We start from the raw sequence: 21,392 nt of genomic DNA, 5'->3' as shown, positions 1-21,392 counted from the left end.
GTAAGTTGCTGAGAGGCCAGGAACCTCCATATTGGCCCAAGAGCAATTGTCCTCTTTCACAGGTTCATCCACAGAGCACGTAATTCTGATTGGTGCAACAGTCTGGAAGAGTGAAAGATGTCATCTCCCAAGGGCAAGTGCTGTGCTAGTGGACACTGAGGAGCTGCAGGGATCAGACCCCTCCCCATCCTTCTCCAGCCTCTTTTGTTCTTCCTTGATAAGTTTCCTGCAGATCTAAAAGATCCAGGCAGTCCATGACATGGGTTTGAACTTAATCTCAGGACATTTTATTCATTGCTATAAAACTAAGACCAGGTAATTCATTTGTTTGTTTTTTGTTTGTTATATATAAATACACCGTAGCTGTCTTCAGAAACACCAGAGAGGGCATCAGATGTCATTAGAGATTTTATGAGCCACCATGTGGTTGTTGGGATTGGAACTCAGTACCTCTGGAAGTACATTCCGTGCTATTAACCACTGAGCAATCTTTCTAATTTCCAGGCTAACTTTTTTTAATTCCAATAATGGTTTCTTTATTCAGGTTACATCCTGATCCCAGTCACTCTCCCTCTTCCTTTCTCAGTCCCACCTTACAAATCCTTTTCACCATTATGCTCTCCCTTCTCTTTGGCACTCCCTTGGGTACCACCCCATCCTGGGGCATCTAGTCCCAGCAGGATCAGGCACCTCCTGTCCCACAGATTTACAATCAGTTAGTCCAGAATGCATAGGGTTCTAGTGGCAGCAACAGAGAATGAGACAGCCCTAAATCTACTTGTCAAATGACCCACATGGAGACCAGCTCCAGATAGCTACATCAGGCTCTGGGGTTGGTTGCCCAGACTCTAGCATTCTCCATGGTCCAAGGCTAATTGACTCTGGGGGTCATCTTGTAGGGTCTTTGACCCCTCTGATTTGCTTCTCCCCCACTCTTCCTCAAGACTTCCTGAGCTCCACCTGACATTTGGCTGTGGCTTTCAGCCGCTGAGTGAAGCCTCTCCAGAGACAGGTGTGCTACTTTTCTGTCTGCAAGTAAATCAGAGTAACATAAATACTGTCAGAGTTTGTGTCTGTCACATGAGATGGATCTCATTTTGGGGCAGTCACTCTTTGGTTCTTCCCTCAATTTCTGCTCTGTCTTTATCCCTGCACATTTATTGGCAAGACAGATTTTGAGTTGAACATTTCGTGAGTGTATTGATGTTGCCTTCCTTTTCTAGAAATTCTTTCTTGCTACAAGAGGTGGCCATTTCACTCTCTTGCTCTGGTTTTAATCTAAGGTAGAGTCACCCTCGAAGATTCCCCCTATCCTCTACTTTACCAGGCATCTGGCAAGTCACCATAGATCCCTGCCCCTTCCTGCCAAGACAGTTTGCATTATCAATCCCTTTCCTCTCCCAACTCCTTCTCCCTAGACCTAATCACCGTTTCCATCTCCTTTCCTGTCTCTTCTCTTGTCCTGTTCCATCACTTCATCCTTCTGAGGACTGGGACTATTTTTTTTCACTTTCTGAGTGAGATTCACAACTCCTCAGATAGGACCTCCTTCTTCCTTCATTCCTATCAATCTGTTATCTTGAACTTTATGATTAATGTGCACTTACAAGTGAGTACACACCATAAATTTCTCTGTGGTTCTGGGTTACCTCCCTAAGGATGACATTGTCAACTTCATCCATTTGCCTACAAAATTCATAATGTATTTATTTTTAATAGCTGAAGAGTATTCCCTTGTGCAGATATTACATATTTTCTGTATCTTATCTTCAGTTGAGGGACATCTAGGTTGCTTTTAATTCTTGGCTATTGCAGATAAAACCACTATGAACATAGTTCATTAAGCGTCTTTGTGGGATGGTGGGGCATCTTTGGGTTTATGTCCAGGGATTATTTAGCTAAGTCCTGAGGTAAAACGATTCCCAGTTTTCTGAGGAACTGCCAAATGACTTAGAAAGTGGATGTACAAGTTTGCAATCCAAGCAGCAATGGAGGAGTGTTCCCTTTTTTCCACATCCTCATCAGCATGTGCTGGATGTCACTTGAGATTTTTATTTTAGCCATTCTGATGCACATAAGTTGGAATCTCAGGGTGCTTTTGATTTGGATATACCTGAAGACCAAGGATGGTGAACAGTTCTTTAAGTGGCTGCTGGCACTTGGAAGTTCCTCTGAAGAATTTAGCTCTGCACCCCTTGTGTCCCCATAGGCCCAGAGAAAAGGCAGAAATAGAATCTTTATGGGACCCACGTGGCTTCTCAGGGTCAGTCAAAGGTCTTGGCTCCTTTATTCTCTATAGACACAGGGCACAGGTCCTGACCTCCATGCACATGCTGCACACACTAAGGATGAGTTATGCTGGCCTCTGCTGCTTCTGGGAGTACTGAAAAACATAATCTGGACAAGGGGAATAATGGGGGACAAGTGAGCTCAAGGCTCCTGCCACCTGCCTGAGGATAGAAGCCCCAGCAGGGTTCTCACTGCTGTGTTCCCCAAGATAATGACAAGCAGCTGTTACAGCAGGCCATGCTCTGGTTGAAAGGGCAGACAGGCACATCCAGGCCCAGAGGTGTGTACTGTTGCCGTGCTGGTTCTGTCTGCTCTTTACCGGCATACTCAACCATGCCACCCAGGATTTCAAAAGTTCTGTCTGCAGTGCTTTGTTTCCACAGAAGCTCTGTGGTCATGGAGAGACTGACAAACCAAGGACCAAGACCCTGCCAAGTACCTATCCACACTGGACTCCTGCCAGAAGCCAGCAGTATGGGCAATCATGTAAAACTGGAGATATGGACTACTTTTTTCCTTGGGAGCACTTGTGAACCCCCAGGGTCAGGTGAAAAGCTTGATGCCAGGCAAGGACAAGAAGGAGCAGAGTGACCTAAACTGAGCTTGAGGGATAGGGAACCCTTTGACTCACAAACTTCAGGGACATATGTGGTGGAAGGCAAGGCAGGCTGTACACACCCCCATGGTAGCAGGTGGTGTGTGTGTGTGTGTGTGTGTGTGTGTGTGTCTGTGTGTGTGTGTGTGTCTGTGTGTGTGTGTGTGTGTGTGTGCATATGTGTGTACCTCAATGTGTGTCCATGTATGTGTGTGGGTGGGCCTGTCTTGACACCTGTCCTGACTGATGCCAGATACCCACAGTTGGCACAGACTCCACTTAACACTAGGGTTTTTGTTCCCAAAGGTTTTCTAATGGAAGGTAATATGCTTCTCGTCAGGGCTAGTTCACCACATTTTGTATGAATGGGGGACACTTATCTATTGGGATTGCATCCTGAGCTAGCCTTGTGGGCCCTCCTCTTCCCACTGTTCCCAGTCTGTTCGGTGTCACAATGTCCAGGGAATAGAACCCTCAGATCTGTCAGCACCTCTGTGTGGGTCATTGCTTCAGTTGACATGCTCAATGGTTGTGCCAAACTCACATGTTCTGGATGAGCTCAAGATGCACACAAGAAGGCCTAGATGAGGAGGTGCTGTACTACCCAGCCAGTCAGACTTAAGTTCCACTCTGACAAACGTTAGGAAGAGGTGCAGATGTGACTCACAAAAATGCATCCACTATTGGGCTCAACTAGCAAGAACCTGTGAGCAGCAGTGACATTCAGTTTCCTCTTATCCAAGTAAAGGGACATCAAATACTTCTTTGGACCTTGGGCAGTCAAGAAATCTTGAAGACTCCATGGGTAAATAATGGACCATGCACCATCCCAGAACCCCAGGACTGAACCTGCTTGATGCCCCTGGAGCTCCTTGGCTAAGGTGAGGAGAGGAGACCCCAAACAGCCCTTTACCAGTGCGTCAGCAACACTGTCTCACCAGATGGAGCAGACTCCATAGCCTGAGGTGTGCAGTGAGGGCTTTTTTCCATTTCATGCAGTGGTGTCTTGTATGTATGATCTCGTGTGGAACTGAGACATACTGCAAGGGAGGCTTTGTGTTGGGTAGAGTTAAAAGCAAGACATGAGAAGGAACTGCAGAGTTGTGATCTAGGAGACCCTGCAGTAACCAGCTCTGGGTCCTTGGAGCCTAGGCAGGCTTTGCAGTCACAGAGCTCCATCTACTGCCCAAGTCCCATTCTGACCCCGTCTCTAGCAGATAAGACAAGAGCCCAAGCTGCTTCAGGGCTAACAAGACAGTTGTTTCTCTCAGACATTTTTGCTCCAGAGAATCCTAGGAAGTTGGAGACAGAACCAAGAAAAATAGGGTCAATCCCAAGCCCTAGGCTCATGTCAGAGCAGGGTTCCCCCCCGCCCCGCCGTCTCCTACAAGTGGGCAGGGAAAGGACTGAAGTGGTAGGCAGAAGTGCTGAGGGCCAACAACTGACTTGCATGGAAATGGCTGGAGGCTGATCATGCTGGAATGCTCCCAAACCACCTTCAAGGCTGGCTGGCACAGACAGGACTACTATATGACTCTTGCCCAGACCACAATGTCCTCAAGGGTAGGGTCTTCCCCAGGCAAGTATAGGAAGAGGTAGTTCCTGAACTTCATGCCATTGAGAGAGCGAAGCTCTTGAGGACCCAGCTGGTCCACCAGTGTGCAGTCTCAGGTTGCTTTGGGTGAGATAGTCGTGAGCTGTCTGTATGATTGAGCAGACACTTGTTGTCCAGGCTGAGGACATACTGGTCACCTCTGCGGTCATTCTCTGCCTCTTCAACCTACAGGGAGATACGAAAACATGGAGGTAGTCTTCACCCTGACTTTTGGTTCTTTCTATGCTTCTACAATTCCAGGACTCCAGGTATTCACGGACCACCTAATTCTGGCTATTCGATCTGTCCTGGGCCAGATAAGCCATCCTGTTGGTTTCTCTGTCTCACAACACATTTCCCTCTATGTTGCCTCAGGCTGTCTCCTCCAAGCATCCCAGCATGCATCAGCTCCATATCTTCCCCAACCTACCTTAGGGTCTCTGATAATTCCAGATACTTTAATGTTCTCCCAGGAATGCCTGTGGTCTCTTGTGTGCCTCACATTCATCCTAGAAGTTCTTGGGAGCCTCCATGCCATGGCATAGGATGTCTTTGTGTCCTCAATGGGCCAAGTGATTCCCTCCAGTGCAGGATTCTCTCCTTATTGTTGAATTTTGGCACTTATGTTTTTCAGGAATGGCTCTGGATATGTTCACCACACACTACCCTGGAAGACTGGAGAGTTCAAGGACGGCCAACTTTCACTTAAACAAACTTTTCCATAGTCTGTGTGGGTCCCATCAGCTGAGAGTAGCCTCCATATTGCAATGATGTGCAAACTTTTGCTGTTCAGCCATGATGGACTTTAGGATCTGCCCTGAGGACCCTACACAAGCCACAGGTAGGAGATGTGTAAATGGGGCATGTTACTGGGTCAGGTTATCAGTACAGTGAGGCTGTTCCAGACGCTGCCAGTTATCTTCCCACGCAATCATGCAGTCGCTGTGGGTTCATCCACAGACATCTCACACTCTCCCTGCTGGGAGTTAGGCTGGATGCCTACTATGTGGGAGCTGCCTTGGCTTGTGGAGCGGAGTCAGAAGCAGTGGAGGAGATGGTGTCTGCTGCTCTTAATGTCCTCAGTGCCCAGGGCATCCCTGTGATCTGGGTTCAGGTCCAGCTCCAGTGAATCATTGATGTAATTTCAGGCCATAGAAGCTCCAGACACCATGAGGTACAGGGTAGACCAGGAATGAGGGGGAACCAAGCAATCCAGGACCCTGTGGGGACCAGAGAAGCCAATATTCCATGTCATCTCTTAGGCATGATGTAAGGCTAGGAGCTCTGTGTGCCCTGACAGACGGGGATGGGACCCTGACTCCCACAAAATGCTCCTTCAGACCTATTACACCATCAGCTTTGAGAAGGTCTTCCTCATTAAGAACATTCCACACAGCTTGCCTCTGCCATCGGACTCTATCTTCCATGGGTGAACCCTCTCAGGAATATTGACATGTCTTCTATGAATGGTTAATATTCTGTTAAGTCGTTCTCATAAACAGTGCTCAGCAGAGTATGTGTATCCACAAGAAGTCATTTTCAATTCTCTCAGGGAAAAGGAAGCAAAATCCTCCTCCTCCTCCTCCTCCTCATCCTCATCTTCCTCCTCTTCCTTCTCCTCCTCTTCCTTCTCCTCCTCCTCCTTCTTCTCCACATTTTCCTCCTTTTCCTCCTCCTCCTTCTCCTCCACATTTCTCTCCTTCTCCTCCTTCTCCTCCTCTCTTCCTCCTCCTCTTCTCTTCCTCCAGCCCCCCCCTCTTCTCCTCCTCATCTTCCTCCTACTCTTCCTCCTTCTGCTACTGCTAATGCTGCTGGTGCTGTTGCTTCTACTCCTGTTGCTGATGTAGCTTCAGTTGGTGTCTTTTCCTTGGCCATGTCTCTGATGTCACCTCCTGTTTATACTCAGGACATGACAGAATTTCCAGATGGCACTGTGAAAGAGACAAGACAATTTATTGCAAGCCAAAAAATAAAAAAAAAAATAATGAGTTAGAATTCTTAGATTACTATTTGGGGCTTTGATTGCCTTACTATTTTATTATTTCTCCTTTTCTACTTCCCAGTTGAGATCTTTGAAAGAAATTATTTAGAAATGTTACCTATAAAATCCTATATATCACTAGGTCTTAGGAACAAAAAATCAGTATGCACAAAACTATGCATGCATGCACGATTCTGACCATCAACAATAACCAGCAAACTAGGCTGTTGATACTTATTCAATGACAAACCTTGTTATTAGTTTTGAGACTTACTGAAATGTGATGTTACTTTTGAAAAGATAAGAATCTGTTCTGAGGCACTTGTAATTAATGACCACATGTGCTAGGACCAGTAGCCCAAGGATGAGGCTATGAGCCCATGACCCTCTAGTCATCACCCTTTGGGAGTTATTGTCCTAAGGGGGAGATAGAGTCCATGTAAAGGGATTGGGCAGCAAGACAATTCTGTAGAGTGGCATACACATCATTTATATTGAGTCCCTGCTGGGAAGAGGAGAAATCAAGAAGAGGGAGAAGGCTTTTTGTTAGGGAAACATCATAAAGAAATTAGAGAAGGAACAAGGTAAGAATTATGGGGAAAATGGAAACCAGAGACAGAGGAAGGACCAGCATAGAGCAAACTGGAAAGGACAAAGCACAAAGGTACCTGGGCTGTGCCTGCTGCTTGTACTCTGGACTCTCCCTGTGGCTCATTTCCAGGGCTAGTTGCTGTTCTCCCCCAGGCGAGGTTTCTTTCTCCTTGGCAAGCAGCAACACAGCTTTATCAGGGCATTTCCTTTATTCCTGGTCCACCCCTTAAATCCTCTGGGCCAGACCCTGCTCAGGATGGGCTCATCCTCTGCTGGGGCTCTGTGGGAGAGTAGATTGTCTTATTTTCTTACTGCTACTTTTCTCAGTGAAGATGCTTGTTGGTTGAAGGCATGGGATACTCATGGCACATTTGTGATAGTGGTTCTGTGTAGGTGTCTTCAGGAATGGCCTGAGAAGACCAGGGACAATGGATCTTCTGCCTCCTCTTGGAGTAGCCTTCTGGCCATAGCCAGACCTTGACCATGGGAGGATGACAGTAGCAAGGTGACAAGAAGTAGCACAATTCCACTCCTCTTTAGTTGTAATCTGAAAGCAGCAGCAGCATCAAGGCTAGGGAAATGGGGCTGTAACTGGACTCACTTGCTGTGCCTGGGCTATGCAACCATACCCTTGGAGAGCCTGCTCTTGTAGGAAGCAATAAGTTGCCATTGCCTCATTATATTTTCTTTTCATTAAAGAGTATTTTATTACAGAGGCTTGGAATCCAATACATTCCACCGCATCCAAAATTGCAGGGTCTGGTGTGAGGGGGAGTAGTTCTCCATAAGGACTTGGGAAACCCTTCCAGTATTCTTTCAACCAGGAGTGTTTCATCACCTCTGTGGCTCTTGATCTATAGCTGGGAATTACTCTCAGTAACAGACTAAGGAGGTCCTCCAGCTTTTCTGAAACCCCACATGAGGAAGGATACACTCTTGCCACAGCTTGTCTTTGAAGCTCTTGGATGATCAGTGAATCTAATTCGAACTTTCCCACCACCATATAACACAAGACCACTCCTATGGTCCACATGTCATTCTTTGGCCCGGCTTATAGATGGCCAAGGAAGAGTTCAGGGGCACAAAAAGAGTACGCACAGCAGTGCTGGGTTAGCATTTGTCCCAGTTGAAATTGGGTGCTAAGACCAAACTCGAGGACTTTGACCTTTTCGTTTTATCGATCATAATATCATCTGGTTTGAGGTCCCTGTGAACTATACCAGGCCCATGGCAGTAGCTCACTGCTGATAATATCTGTTCAAATATTTCCCTGGCCTGGTCCTCCTCTGACTCTGACTCTCTGTTGGCCTTCCACCAGCTCCATTATGAGGTATATTCTAGGTTTGCTCTCAATGATTTGGAGGAGCGAGATGATGTTCAGGTGGTTGGTCTTTCTCTATATATTTGCTTCCGTCATAGCTTGCTGGAACCACTGCTTGTACTTTAGGAGAACTTTGACAGCCACCGGGGTGCCTGTGAGCCAGTGGTGGAACTTGGCGTGGCTCCCTTGCCCAATTGTCCTCAATACTTTGTATTGGGGTGAACGTTTCCCTCCTCAGTGATACTGGGCTTGGGGATATGGAGTGGTAACTCCTCCTCACTCTGTGTAGACATTTGATCAGTACTGATGCTGTCTAAAAATAACATTAAAAAGTAGGAATCAAATAGTGAAAAAGATGTAGCAATACAGGAGCTAAAATTACACATGTAAATAATCAAAACAATAATATTCCACATAAGAACATAAAAACTACCACAATAAATAAAACCAGACACCCTAATAAAGCATAAAAAAATCGAAACCTCAGTAAGGAAATAGCCAGTGGTCCTCCAAATATATGGCCTAAATCTATCTCTTGTATTCATACAAAAATCAGTCAATCTATAAATAAGAAGCCAGCCATCTACATAGGCCTTTAATCTGATATTATGGGTTGGCATACCAAAGGCCTGGGAGCGACTGGTCATCCAGCCCAGATAATTGGCCAGCTTCAGGCCAGTGAGAGAGCCTGTCTTGAAAATAAGGTTGAGGACCTACCTCAGGAACAGCAGCCGGGGTGACTTCTGGCTTCTACACTCTCTTGCACTGAGGTGCAGATAATATAGATACAAGGGGCAAAAGGGGATGGAGACACACACACACACACACACACACACACACACACACACACACACACACACATCTCCCTGACATACAGGCCACCACGTAGATGTAAGAGGATACTGCACTGCACCCAAACACTTTCCATATAAAGTCAATCCTCATGCTCAGGTACTAATCTGTTGTATTTAAACCTTTCACCATTTTTGCTATTCGCTGTATTGTGAAGTGTGAATTTTTATTTTATTTTTCTTCTGCAAAAGAAGAGACAGAATTTAGCCCTGGAGACTCCCTAGGACCTGGATGGAAGTGAGGCCTGGAGAGTCATGTGTGCTTCTGAAAACAAATCTCATTCATATGATGCTTCCCTGAGTCAAAGGATGTGTGGAGGGCTCTGTGCCCTATCCAGGGTTGATCTCAATATATTAATGGGAGCTGAGACTTCTGTCTGATAGAACAGTGCCACCCACCTGCAAGATGTCTGTGATGGTTTGTATATGCTTAGCTCAGGGAGTGGCACTATTAGGAGGCATGGCCTTGTTAAAGCAGGTGTGTCACTGTGGGCATGGGCTTTAAGACCCTTTTCCTATCCACATGCAAGCCAATCTTCCCCAAGCAGCCTTCAGATAAAGATGTGGAACTCTCACTCTCTCTGGCACCTTGCCTGCCTGGATGCTGCCATGCTCCCAGCTTGATGATACTGGACTGAACCTCTGAACCTGCAATCCTGTGTCCATTAATGTTGTCCTCATAAGAGCTGCATTGGTTGTGTTTTGTCTCTTCACAACAGTAAACCCCTAACTGAGACGATGTCCGTGTTCCCTTCCTCAGCTTCCAGACTAGATGCACAGAACACATGAAACTCAAGAAGGATGACGAAAATGTGAATGCTTTACTCCTTCTTTAAAAGGGGATCAAGGGGCTGGGGATTTAGCTCAGTGGTAGAGCGCTTACCTAAAAGGGGATCAAGAATACCCTTGGGAGGGGATAGGGAGGCAAAGTTTATATCAGAGACTGAAGGAACGCCCATTCAGAGCCTGCCCCACATGTGACCCATACATATACAGTCACCAAACTAGATAAGATGGATGAAGCAAAGAAGTGCAGGCTGACAGGAATTGGATGTAATCTCTCCTGAGAGACACATTCAGAATATGGCAAATACATAGGCGAATGCCAGCAGCAAGCCACTGAACTGAGATCGAGATCCCCACTGAAGGATTCAAAGAAAAGACTGAAAGAACTTGAAGGGGTTTAAGACCCCATATGAACAACAATGCCAACCAACCAGAGTTTCCAGGGACTAAGCCACTACCCAAAGACTACACATGGACTGACCCTGGGCTTCAACTGCATAGGTAGCAATGAATAGCCTAGAAAGGACACCAGTGGAAGGGGAAGCCCTTGGTCCTGCCAATACTGAACCCCCAGTCAATGGGATTGTTGGGGAGGGTGGTAATGGAGGGAGGATGGAGAGGGGAACACCCATATAGAATGGGAGCGGGAGGGGTTAGGGGCATGTTGACCTGGAAACCAGGAAAGGGAATAACAATTGAAATGTAAATAAGAACGAAATTTTTAAAAAGATTAAAAAAGGGGGGGATTAAAAAAAGAAGTGAATGACTGGGACTGGGTTGTGGCTGAGCCATACATCACTGCTTGGAGTATAGTTATTTTCTCATTACGAAATATGGCCCAAGGCAGCTGAAGGAAGGGAGGGGGCTTGCTTTGGCTCATGGTTTGAGGAAACACAGTCTAGAAGAGAAGGCGCTGTGATGGGAGCATAAAGTGGTTGGGCAGATGGTGACCGCAGTCACAAAACAGTGGCTATGGAGTGCTGGTGTTCTTCTCTTTCCCTCTCCTTTTCTCCTTCAGGGTGGGATCCTAACTCATAGAATGCTGCTGCATTCATTGGAAGAAGGGAGTCTTCTCTCATCAGTTAAGCCTCTCTGGATACATCCATAGAAGTTGGCCAGAAGTGTGCGTCCTAAGTGAGTCTACATCCTGTCAAAAGGACCATCAAAATTAAACATCGCATTTAGTATGGACATTACAGAAAAATGGTGGGAACAAAGGAAGGAAGGGGAGAGAGAGAGAGAGAGAGAGAGAGAGAGAGAGAGAGAGAGAGAGAGAGAGCAGGTGGGAGAGGGAGAAAAAGGGAGAGGGGGGGAGTGAGGTGGGAGAGAGATCTAGGAATACAGTCACTATTGACTTGATTTCATCATTCATTCTACCAGGACTGTAAAGTATAAACTATTCTTGTTTTTAAACCTCTACATTTATGGAGATTTTAAAGGAATAGGTGAAAGGTTTTGAATGGGGAGTCGTCGGGAGGGACACTGAAATGGATCTCTGGGGAGTGAAGAACTTTTCATAGAAGTTATTATAGCTGTGGACAGACAGAGAGGCAAATGCATCACTGTGGCTTCAAGGATCATTCAGGACCCAGCAGCAGAGACAGACTGTGTGGTGGTGTCTTGGAAGAGAGGAAACTATGGCCTCACTGCAGAAGTAGGGATATCTTTTTCTGATTTCTGGAGATAGGGGATGTCTCACAGTACAAGTCTGCTGCCATACGTTCTAATTCCTAGGCAGGTGTCAGGGAAAATGGTGGGAATAGAATGTCTGGCTTCTAATGCACCCTGTGATTTAACCTGATGTCCCAGGTGAGAGATCCTGATACTGGGAACTCTGTCAGCTTAGGGCCCCAGAAACAGGGTCTCAGTGGGATGCTTGTCAGTATCTTCAAAAAGGCAGTGGTGGCATCTGCAGATATTGTGATCTGAGCAGCAACTGGGTCTCACAGGACATTCTTTTTTTTTTATGAATAAAAGTTTATTACTCATCAGAAAAGGAGAAATTTTCAAACTTCACATGGGAAGGATTTATACACAAGGGAAGAAAACAGAAGGAAGGAAGAAAAGCTGAAGGTTTCTCTCCTCCTTCCTTCTCCAGGAAAACCCTCTTTTTTTTTTTTTTTCAGTACATGAGGTTTTTTCTTTATTTTATTTTATTTTATTTTATTTTTTTTATTATCTTGAGTATTTCTTATATACATTTCAAGTGTTATTCCCTTTCCCGGTTTCCGGACAGACATCACCCTCCCCCCTCCCCTTCCTTGTGGGTGCTCACAGGACATTCTTATAGCAGGAATAAAAAACTGATGCAGTAAGCAAAATATTAGAGAATCAACAACTGACATTGTGGTCAACTGAAGTGAGCACTTAAATGATTTCCTCAGTGTCAGAAAGACCCTAACGAGCCCTCGGAGTCTGTCAGCACAGCACCTTGAGTGGTAACTAGTACAAAAAGTGGGGCCAGGGTCCAGGTGAAGGTGGTGTGCGGGTGTTGGGGTGGGGTGTGTGTAAAACTGTCTCCTCTCACTGGTCAGGTGACTGCAGAAATGCCCTGGGTAGTTGGTGAGCGTGCGTTCGTGTGTGTGTGTGTGTGTGTGTGTGTGCCTGCGTGTGTGTTCATGCACACATTTGTGTGTATGTAGAGCCCAATCTAAGCAGGCTTTGGGGATGACTCGATTTCTCTACCTTTTGACCATCACTGCTTCCTCATTTGGAAGATGGAAACAATTCTTCATACAAAGTAGTAATACTGACATGAAAGTCTGCTGTGGAGAATGCTATAGCCTCCATTGGAGACTGACTTCTCAATCTTCAAGGACCTTTGAATAGCCAAATTGAAGTCTTCAGTGTGAGGGAAGGTGTTGAGCTGCTGGGGAGCATGTGAGTCAGGATATGGAGCACTCACTTCCTCAGCAGGTCAAGAAGAGCTGAGGCCTAGCAGGCTCCTGCTAATGACTTGTCTATCTCCACACACAGGTGATGGTTTTAAGAAACATGTTCAAACTGGCTCTTTACTATGTGGGAGCAGATAAGGAGAAAAAGTTGGCTTGGCTCTCTCTGGTGGTACATATTCCCGTGCCATAATGGACCAAGGAACTTTCAACACTCACCTGCAGGGTTCAAGAGGGTTGAACCACTGTTATGGACATCCCACTTAATGGAATTCCATTTTTGTTTCTCACTTAGTTCTGTGGTCCACATGCTGATGTCTATTTGGAGTGCCTGGTTTTATAAGATATGCACACAGTCCCTAAATGATCCTGAACAATGACTGTTATTCTTTACTGGGCTTGGGGCTTGCTCTATGCTAGATGCTCGTGGGTTTTCTTCATTGTTAGTTCTAGCTGTGGTTTTGATCACAATGCAAATTTGGGTGAATGCCAGCCACTGCAGCATTCCTAGAGGGAAACACTGCTGCTCTCTCGGTTGGAGACATCAATGACTTCATTAACTTGCAGAGAAACCATGCTGGCCAGGGTTTTCTCTTCTGACATCTGGAGACCAAGGTGGAGAAAGTGCTCAAAGGGCCTCAGACTCCTTATCTTCAAACACAGGGAGCTCCAGTTCCTAGAAAGCAGGAGACACAACTGGCAACTGATGCATCACTGAGGAACCAGAGCAAATGTAATCAACTTGTGGGCTTCAAGAGGGCCCAGGGAGTGGTCCTTTGTCATCTGGCCCAAGAAACTGCCTTTCCCACAGGGGACTCACTGTTTCTCAGAGGAATGTTCTCCTCACAGGATTTTACCCAGCCCAGGAAGGGCTGTGGCTGAAATGGAGCTTTTGATCTTTTAGTAACAAAAACATCAGAAAAAAAGCTGAATCAGTTGTTTGAGGCTTCAGGGAAAAAAAAAGCCTTCTGACAGTTTCTCCTCCCAGAGCTCAGCACAAGCCAGACAGAAGGTTCAGAAAGGAGCCTGCTCTCCAGGGCAGAGGCAGCATCTGTGTTCTGCAGGAGGCCACTCATTCGAGATCCTTTCCTCTGGGTTTGAAGCCGTGGGCATCACTGTGCCCTGCAGCAGTCCCAGGCAGGTAGAACACCCAAGGCCTGGCCTGAGACAAGCCAGCAGACAGTGCCCGGGATGATGGCCACCCCAGTGGAGCTGCCCCAGCTGGCCTGTGTTTTCCTGACGGTCCTGCACCCTGAAGCAAGACTAAGCAGGCAGGGGAGTCCTGTGCACAGCTTCTGTTTCAGTTCTGATAAAGCTCTTTCCTCTGTCAGAGAGGAATCTCATGGGATTCACTGTCTTGAAATATACCTGTACAGCCTGAAAACAACCTGCACTGCCACAAGTCAAATAAATGCCCAGACTGGAAAAGTCAGGGTTTTTCTTAGAAGATATTCTTTCCTTCATCAAAGAAATTGCTCAGCAGACTTTAGGCCTCAGGAGCTAGAGGCCTGGAAGGCTAAAGACCTTCCTTGCTCAGATTCTTGGTTACAATGAGCCTGCTGGGGTCTTTGCTGAACCCTGTCAATGGTAGTAAACCCAAGTCCCTCAGAAAGACATGCTACTGTGGCATGCTGGCACTATCAGCAACCTGACCACACACACTAAGAAGCATAAAATAGGAAACTGCATTTATTTCTGGGCCTGTGTCTGTTAGTTTACTTTCCTCTGTGTTCTGACAAAAGCCACTTAAGGACGAATTTGTTTTGGCTCACAGTTTTGGACTACAGTCCATCACAGAAAGGGAAGCATCCACCCATCCATCTTCCATCATCCGGGTTAGGGAGCTGCTCACATTGTGTCCACATTCAGGAATCAGAGTTAATGAATGTGAGCACTCAGCTAGCTTTCTCCCTTTTAATTCATCTTAGGAATCTCAGGACATTATTACATGGTCTTCCTATATCTGTTAACTCAGTTTAGAAACTCCTTACAGATATTTCCAGAATGTTCTTTCCTAAGTGATCCTATATCCCATGCAGTTAGCAAACAGTATTAACCATTACACTCCCTGACCATTCATCTATCCACCTCTCCATCCACTACCCTTCCATTCATCATCAATCCATCCATCATCCATCTCTCCATCACACATCCATGCATCTATCATCCATACATCATCCATCCATCCATCCATCCATCCATCCATCCATCCATCCATCCATCCATCAATGCATCATTATCCACCATTCATTCATACACCAACTCACGCACCAGTCCATCCATCAATCCAGTGATCTATTCATCCTCTATCCAAGCATTTATTACTCAGTCCCTCCCTTCTTCACACTGTCTATCCACCCATCCATTCTCTGCCTTGTTCCAATACAGGGGCAATTACTGTGAGTTTCTTGATACCTAATGAGTAGAGAAAGAAGTTGAAACCGAACAAAATAGACAACAGAGAAACGGTAAAAAGAAAATGAAAGCAATGTGAAGTCAAGTTGATCTTTTATTGGAAATCTTCCATTAAGTTGAAAAGAAATAAAAAGAGAGAGGGAAGAGTCAAAACACAGTTCTCTGTATTTAAAAAATAAGTCTCAAGCAACATAATGGTAACAATTAATAACGCATGCAGCTGTGAGTTAATATTTATTTATTTATTTATTTTTGAGACCACATCTCACTGTGTAGTCTATGCTGGCCTCAGACTCACAGAGCTTCACCTGCCACTGCCTCCCAAATGTTGGCATTAAAGGGGTGCAACACTGCAGGTAGTGATTGTGAGTTAGGAGACATCAGAACTACCACGTCCACCGAACCTCTGTAGGTTTATAACTGACGCTCAATGTAGGGTTATTGTGGGATCCTCTTGCCGCTTGGGGAAGCAGGACAGGAGACGTTGAATACACTTACCCAGTGCTGCTACCGGGCAGGTGCCAGCTTGTCGGAAGCCACAAGACACTGATCTGTGTTGGGGAAGAGCAGTCTATGCCACAGGACACAGTCAGAGCTGACTCGGGGTCCCTGGGCCTGCAAGGGGGCCCAGGCTGTGTGGTCTCAGGATCTTGTGCATCCAGGCGCCACTGAGATACTGCAGAAGAGCTGAGAACAAAGTGGGGGTCATGGGGCTGGATCTAGCCTGCAACCAAGGGGAAAAAGGGAGGAGCTCCGGCTGGTCCCCAGGGGAGAGTTCTTGGCTTGACTGAGGTAGCCTACAAGCTTGGTTGTGGGGTTGGCTGGCAGCTCAGGGAGGCCTTCTAGGGGTGATTAGATGGTGACTCTGTAGAGAGATTAGATGGTGGCTCTGTAGGTGAAGGGCTTCTCTACAGCTCCCCATGGTGTATCCTGATGAAGTGAAACAGTCTGTGGTTTTAAGGAGTTTATTTTAATGGTGTAAAGTAGAGGAGTAAAGCCATGTCCCAGTTCTCAGAGTGGGCCGGAGATTAAATACGTTTTGCATGGAGGAATGTCTGGGAAGAAAAGGTTTTTGGCTAAGCCTCCAGGCCTTTAGGTACCTCATTATAATGGAGATCTGTCCTGAGGCTCCATGACCTGTGGTCATGTCCTCTACCTGTGGAGGGGAATGGGGTATTGCCCTTAAGTGACTGGTGGCCACAGATCTATGGTGGGCTGTTGCTAGTAACCGGCCTGGTTTCATGGGAGTCAGGCAAAATGCCTACCATTTCTTCAGGGTGGCCAGGGCTTCAAGCCTCCCCAACAAGGAACGGGAGTCCCTTTCAAGGTCCCACAGCCAATGATTCTGCTCCTGGCCCATGACAGATGCCTGCTGCTGTTGGGGAACCTGACACCCTATCCCAGTTGGCTACTGTCTATCTCCAGAGGTTTGACTGGATTGTAACCTTTGTGGAGGAGTACATCAGAGAGAGAAGTTGTCCTGGTTTCTTTTCCTGTTGTGATGAAAAGCCCCTTGGCAAAAGCAACTCAGGGAACAAAGGGTTTCTTTCAGCTTCAGTTCTAGGTTTGTCCTCCATGGTAAGGAAGTTTGGATGGATCCACACTCCTACAGCTTCCTTTCTCCACTTACATAGTGAGCTGACAACCTCAACCATTGAAACTTCTTTGGAGATGGCTGTTTCTGTGCCAAGCGCTGCCCTCCATATCTGAATCAAATACTTTGAGTGAGTTTACAGAACTTCCTCTGGGCAGAAGGGGTGTTTGCAGGGCTTCCAGGGAGTATGATGGACACTGCCCAGTTGCCGTGGGTGGAGCCTGTCAACATGACCTGTGTATTCATTCACAAGTACATGCTGTTGTTCATTATATCAGGCACTGAGTCTTCTTAGGGGCAGAACACAGATGAGGCCCCTATGTTCCTGCACATTGAAATTCTACTGGAGGGAGGTCCATAGGGCATTCCTTAAATCTCTCAGGACTGAGAGGAGGGGGCTGCTTCTGAGCAAAACCTTTTCACATTGGCAAATCAGTTGGTGCTGCTGAGCATCCAGCCAGCCTGGCAGTGCCTGCTCAGGAAAGCCTCCAAGGAGAACTGGCTTTACAGACCAGGGTTTCAGAAGCTGTGCTTCGGATATAGAGTCAAGGCCATGGCTAGAGGCATTCTGACAGTGTGGGAAAGTTTGCACTTCCAGGGCCTGGTGTGTCTCTCCACTAGTTCTGTCACATTAGCCTCACTGGCCACCGCTTGGGAAACCAGCCCTGCTAACACCACATCATCCCCATGGCTGGTACTAGCTCTTTGTGTCTTGTTCATCAAAATCCTGTTAGCTATTATCTGAAATTATTTATTATTGTGTTTATAAAAAGATAAGGGAGAAAAGGAATATGTATTGGTGAAGGTGCAGTCAGTTGTGGGGAAGGGTGTGCCTCAGAGGGCCGGACCGAGGCATCATTTCTCCCTGAGGAACCAGCCACATGATGATATAGTATAGAATAGAGTTTATTCAGGGCATGGGGAGGGGAGTGAGAGGGTAGTAGAGACAGAGAAAGGCAGATAGATAGATAGATAGAGAGAGAGAGAGAGAGAGAGAGAGAGAGAGAGAGAGAAGAGGAGTAGAGAAGTAGAGGCTGGCCATGAGCACATGGAGAGAGAGGGGGAGAGAAATGGGGAGAGGTGGGGAAGGGGTGAGAGAACAGAGCTGGAGCAGGAAAGCAAGAACAAGAGAGAGCAGAGGGGGCAAACAGCCCCTTTTACAGTGAGTCAGGCACACTTGACTCTTGCCAGGTAACCACGGGGCAGAGCTTAGACAAAATGCTAACACATCTCCCAGTAAACATCAACTGAAAAAATGGCCAGTTCTTGTTGAGTTTTAGATGGTGGTGGTGGTGATGGTGGTAGGGTGTTCAAAAAGGCACTGAAAGATTACTGGGGACTAAGAAGTTTATTAATGCCATGGATACATAGAGAAGCAACTGCATGATAGTCTCCAGAGAGAAATGCAAGTTCATAAGGCAGGAGAAGACATCTCTTCTTGGTCTTCTGAAGGTAGGCCGGGTTTCTCGGTGGGTCTGCCTCAGGCTCTCTGGTTCGCAGGCTGAAGGGAGGGAGAGAGGTCGGAGAAGAATGTGAACACCATCGATATCCCTTTTGATGTTAATTCACTTCCCAGGTGAGACACACACACACACACACACACAGACACACAGACACACACACACACACAGACACACACACACACACACACACACACACACACACCATCCCCTCCCCCAACTCTATACCTACACTGGGGTTGTCTGTTAGCTCTGGACTCATGGACATCATCTCAGTCAGGGCTATTGCTGCAGATACTGTGACCTGAGTGAAGCCAACCGTGAACATCGTATTCTTACAGCTATTCTCCTCAGAATGCCTTCCCTGTGAACTCCTAGAGGAAGCAAATTCCAGATTTATCAGCATGGAGAATCTCCTGAGACTTCCTGCCTCCCTAAGGATCTACTGAGGAGAGGGACTTGGCCAGGTTCTTCTGAATCTATGAGAACTGCTGCTGCCTACAAGAACAGGGACTTATGGCCAGTGTCCTCTGGATAGTGGTGTCTGCAAATGCTTTGCCAAAAGTGTATCCTCTGCAAAGGGAAGTCTAGGCAGGCAGTGTCTGCAGGTCTCCAGTCCGTGTCTACTTCACAGCTTGCTTGTATAGCATGTTCAGAACCAACTTTCAGAATCTAGGAGTTTCTTAAATGCTGATCTGTCTAATTAAAGATCTTAATGGGCATTCTTTACAATTCTAGAACCAGGCAATAATTTAGTCTGCAAAGTAGAATGTGTCCTCTAAGTTGGCTTTTAATCGGTTAAAAGAGAATGCCTTTATGAGTCGACCAGCTTTCAGGGTCAACAACTTACGTATGTGTCTAACTGTGTTTACATGGAGCCTTGGCAAAAATTTCCTTAGCGTTTGAAGAACTTTGTCTCAGGACAAGTAATTCTTACTGGAGTGTCCCCAAAGTCTACTTTAGAGTGCAGAGAGAAGAACCTCCTGTTAGACTTGATCTTGCTGGCAAGGCCCCTCTTTCCAGTCTGTCTTACCCAGTGTATACCACAACCACCACACCCCAACCCTGACCCTCTGCTGCACTTAAGGGAGCCTCTTGCCTGCTTCTCACCTCCTGGAGAGGCAAAGTCATCCCAGAACAGCCAACCTGCTGTGGAGATTGACTCGCCAGTAATAGAAAGCTGTGGAATCAGTGGGATCAAGTCTCATGCTGGTTTCATATTGAAAGTAAATCAAACACATCTTTCAAAATCAAGATAATTTTCTGCTAGAAATATCTAAATTTATGTGGCTTTTTGCAACAGTGTTTATTTTAAACTTAAAATCACACCAAAGAAAGGAATGCATTTTTAAAATCATTATCAGAAAAAGCACACAGAGAGGGTGTGTTTGAAAGGAATCAGGGACATCTGTCACCATGAAGGTAGAGCTGTGCAGTTTTAGCAGGTACAAGATCTACTCTGGACACGGGCAGCGCTCTGCCAGGAACGATGGGAAGGATTTCAAGTTTCTTAATGCCAAATGTGAGTCTGCATTCCTTTCCAAAGGAACCCTCGGCAAATTAACTGGACTGTCCTGTCCAGAAGAAAACACAAGGAAGGACAGTTGGAAGAAATTCAAAAGAAAGGAACCCGTTTGCAGTCAAATTCCAGCAGGCCATCACGGGCGCTTCTCTGGCTGATATAATGGCCAAGAGGAATCAGAAACCAGAAGTTAGGAAAGCTCAGCGAGAACAGGCTATCAGAGCTGCCAAGGAAGCAAAAAAGGCTAAGCAGGCATCAAAGAAGACAGCAATGGCTGCTGCCAAGGCCCCCACAAAGACAACCACTAAACAATAGACCGTGAAGCCTGTGAAGGTCTCTGCTCCCCGAGTTGGTAGGAAATACTAATTTGGTAGATGAGAGTTTAAAAATAAAGATTTGTGGGGTTGGGGATTTAGCTCAGTGGTAGAGCACTTGCCTAGCAAGCGCAAGGCCCTGGGTTCGGTCCCCAGCTCCGAAAAAAAAAAAAAAAAAAGAAAAGAAAAGAAAAAAAAATAAAGATTTGTCTTTAACTCTAAAAAAAAGAAAAGAAAAGAAAAAAGGAAAAAGAGAGAAAGAAAAAGAAAGGAATCAGATGTTGGAGTAGTTCCTGGGTTTGCGTTGGGTCAGATCTCCCCCTCGTCGATGTGCCTCCATCTTCCTTTCATGTCTCTGTTTCTTTTCTGTGACAAAACACTCTGACAGAAGCTACTTAGAGGAGTGGGGTGGGTTTATTCCTGCTCACAGTTCTAGGTAACCGTTCCTTATTACAGGACAATCACAGATGCAGGAGCAGGCTCATCTGGTCACATTGCAACCACAGTCAACAATAGAGCAGCCGGATTCCTGGACTACAGACAACTTTTTCAACCTCATGGGTCAGCACAGAAAAGAAGCTCTGTAGAGGCTTTCTGTCACCCGTGGGCAAACAGTTTCAGGAGGGAGAGACATGGGTTATGGCTTCAGCATTTCCTTAGTACCAAGCCCCATACCTGACTCGTGTAAGGATTCATAGTCAGTGTTTCCCCCTGGCAGGCCCCTCAGTCTTCCTCAGGAGAGAGGCTGCCCCTTTCTGTGTGCACTAATAAACACAGTCCCATCTGGTGAAGGTTGGACTCCTGTGTCTTTCTGTCTTCCATCTCTGTATTCTACCTTAAAAAGATAAGAGTCAAGCAGCAGAGAGCAAGGCATGCAGCTAGCACAGTCCAGAAATCTCAGCAAACGACACATAGGACCAGGCAAGACAAACTAAGGGACCAGCCAGTCAGATTCCAAGACCTTATGAATTTAACCCATGTCAGGCTTTCAGAGGGTGAACACACTCGAAGACAGAAGGTGCATCAGTAGGATGGGTGGGGGTGGGGATGCGGTGGAATTCCCACAGCTGAGTAAGACCCACAGGAGTCTGGACACAGTAGCCTGGCATATTAAGCTGTGTGCTGGCGAAGACTAAATCCTGCTTCATTTGTTTTAACTGTGGAATAAGGTAAACTTCAGTTTCTCTC

The 21,392-nt window shown here is 46.4% G+C and overlaps 1 pseudogene; it reads left to right on the top strand.

Moving 5' to 3' along the window:
• Nucleotides 1–19,784: 19,784 nt before the first annotated feature.
• LOC134484152 (large ribosomal subunit protein eL24-like) lies at nucleotides 19,785–20,256 on the top strand (annotated as a pseudogene).
• The last annotated feature ends 1,136 nt before the right edge of the window (nucleotides 20,257–21,392 follow it).

This window comes from Rattus norvegicus, chromosome 1 (assembly GCF_036323735.1).
Source record: "Rattus norvegicus strain BN/NHsdMcwi chromosome 1, GRCr8, whole genome shotgun sequence".
Classification (NCBI taxonomy): domain Eukaryota; kingdom Metazoa; phylum Chordata; class Mammalia; order Rodentia; family Muridae; genus Rattus; species Rattus norvegicus.
The sequence above is the reverse complement of the archived record's forward strand: the minus strand, read 5'-3'. Positions and strand labels throughout refer to the sequence as shown.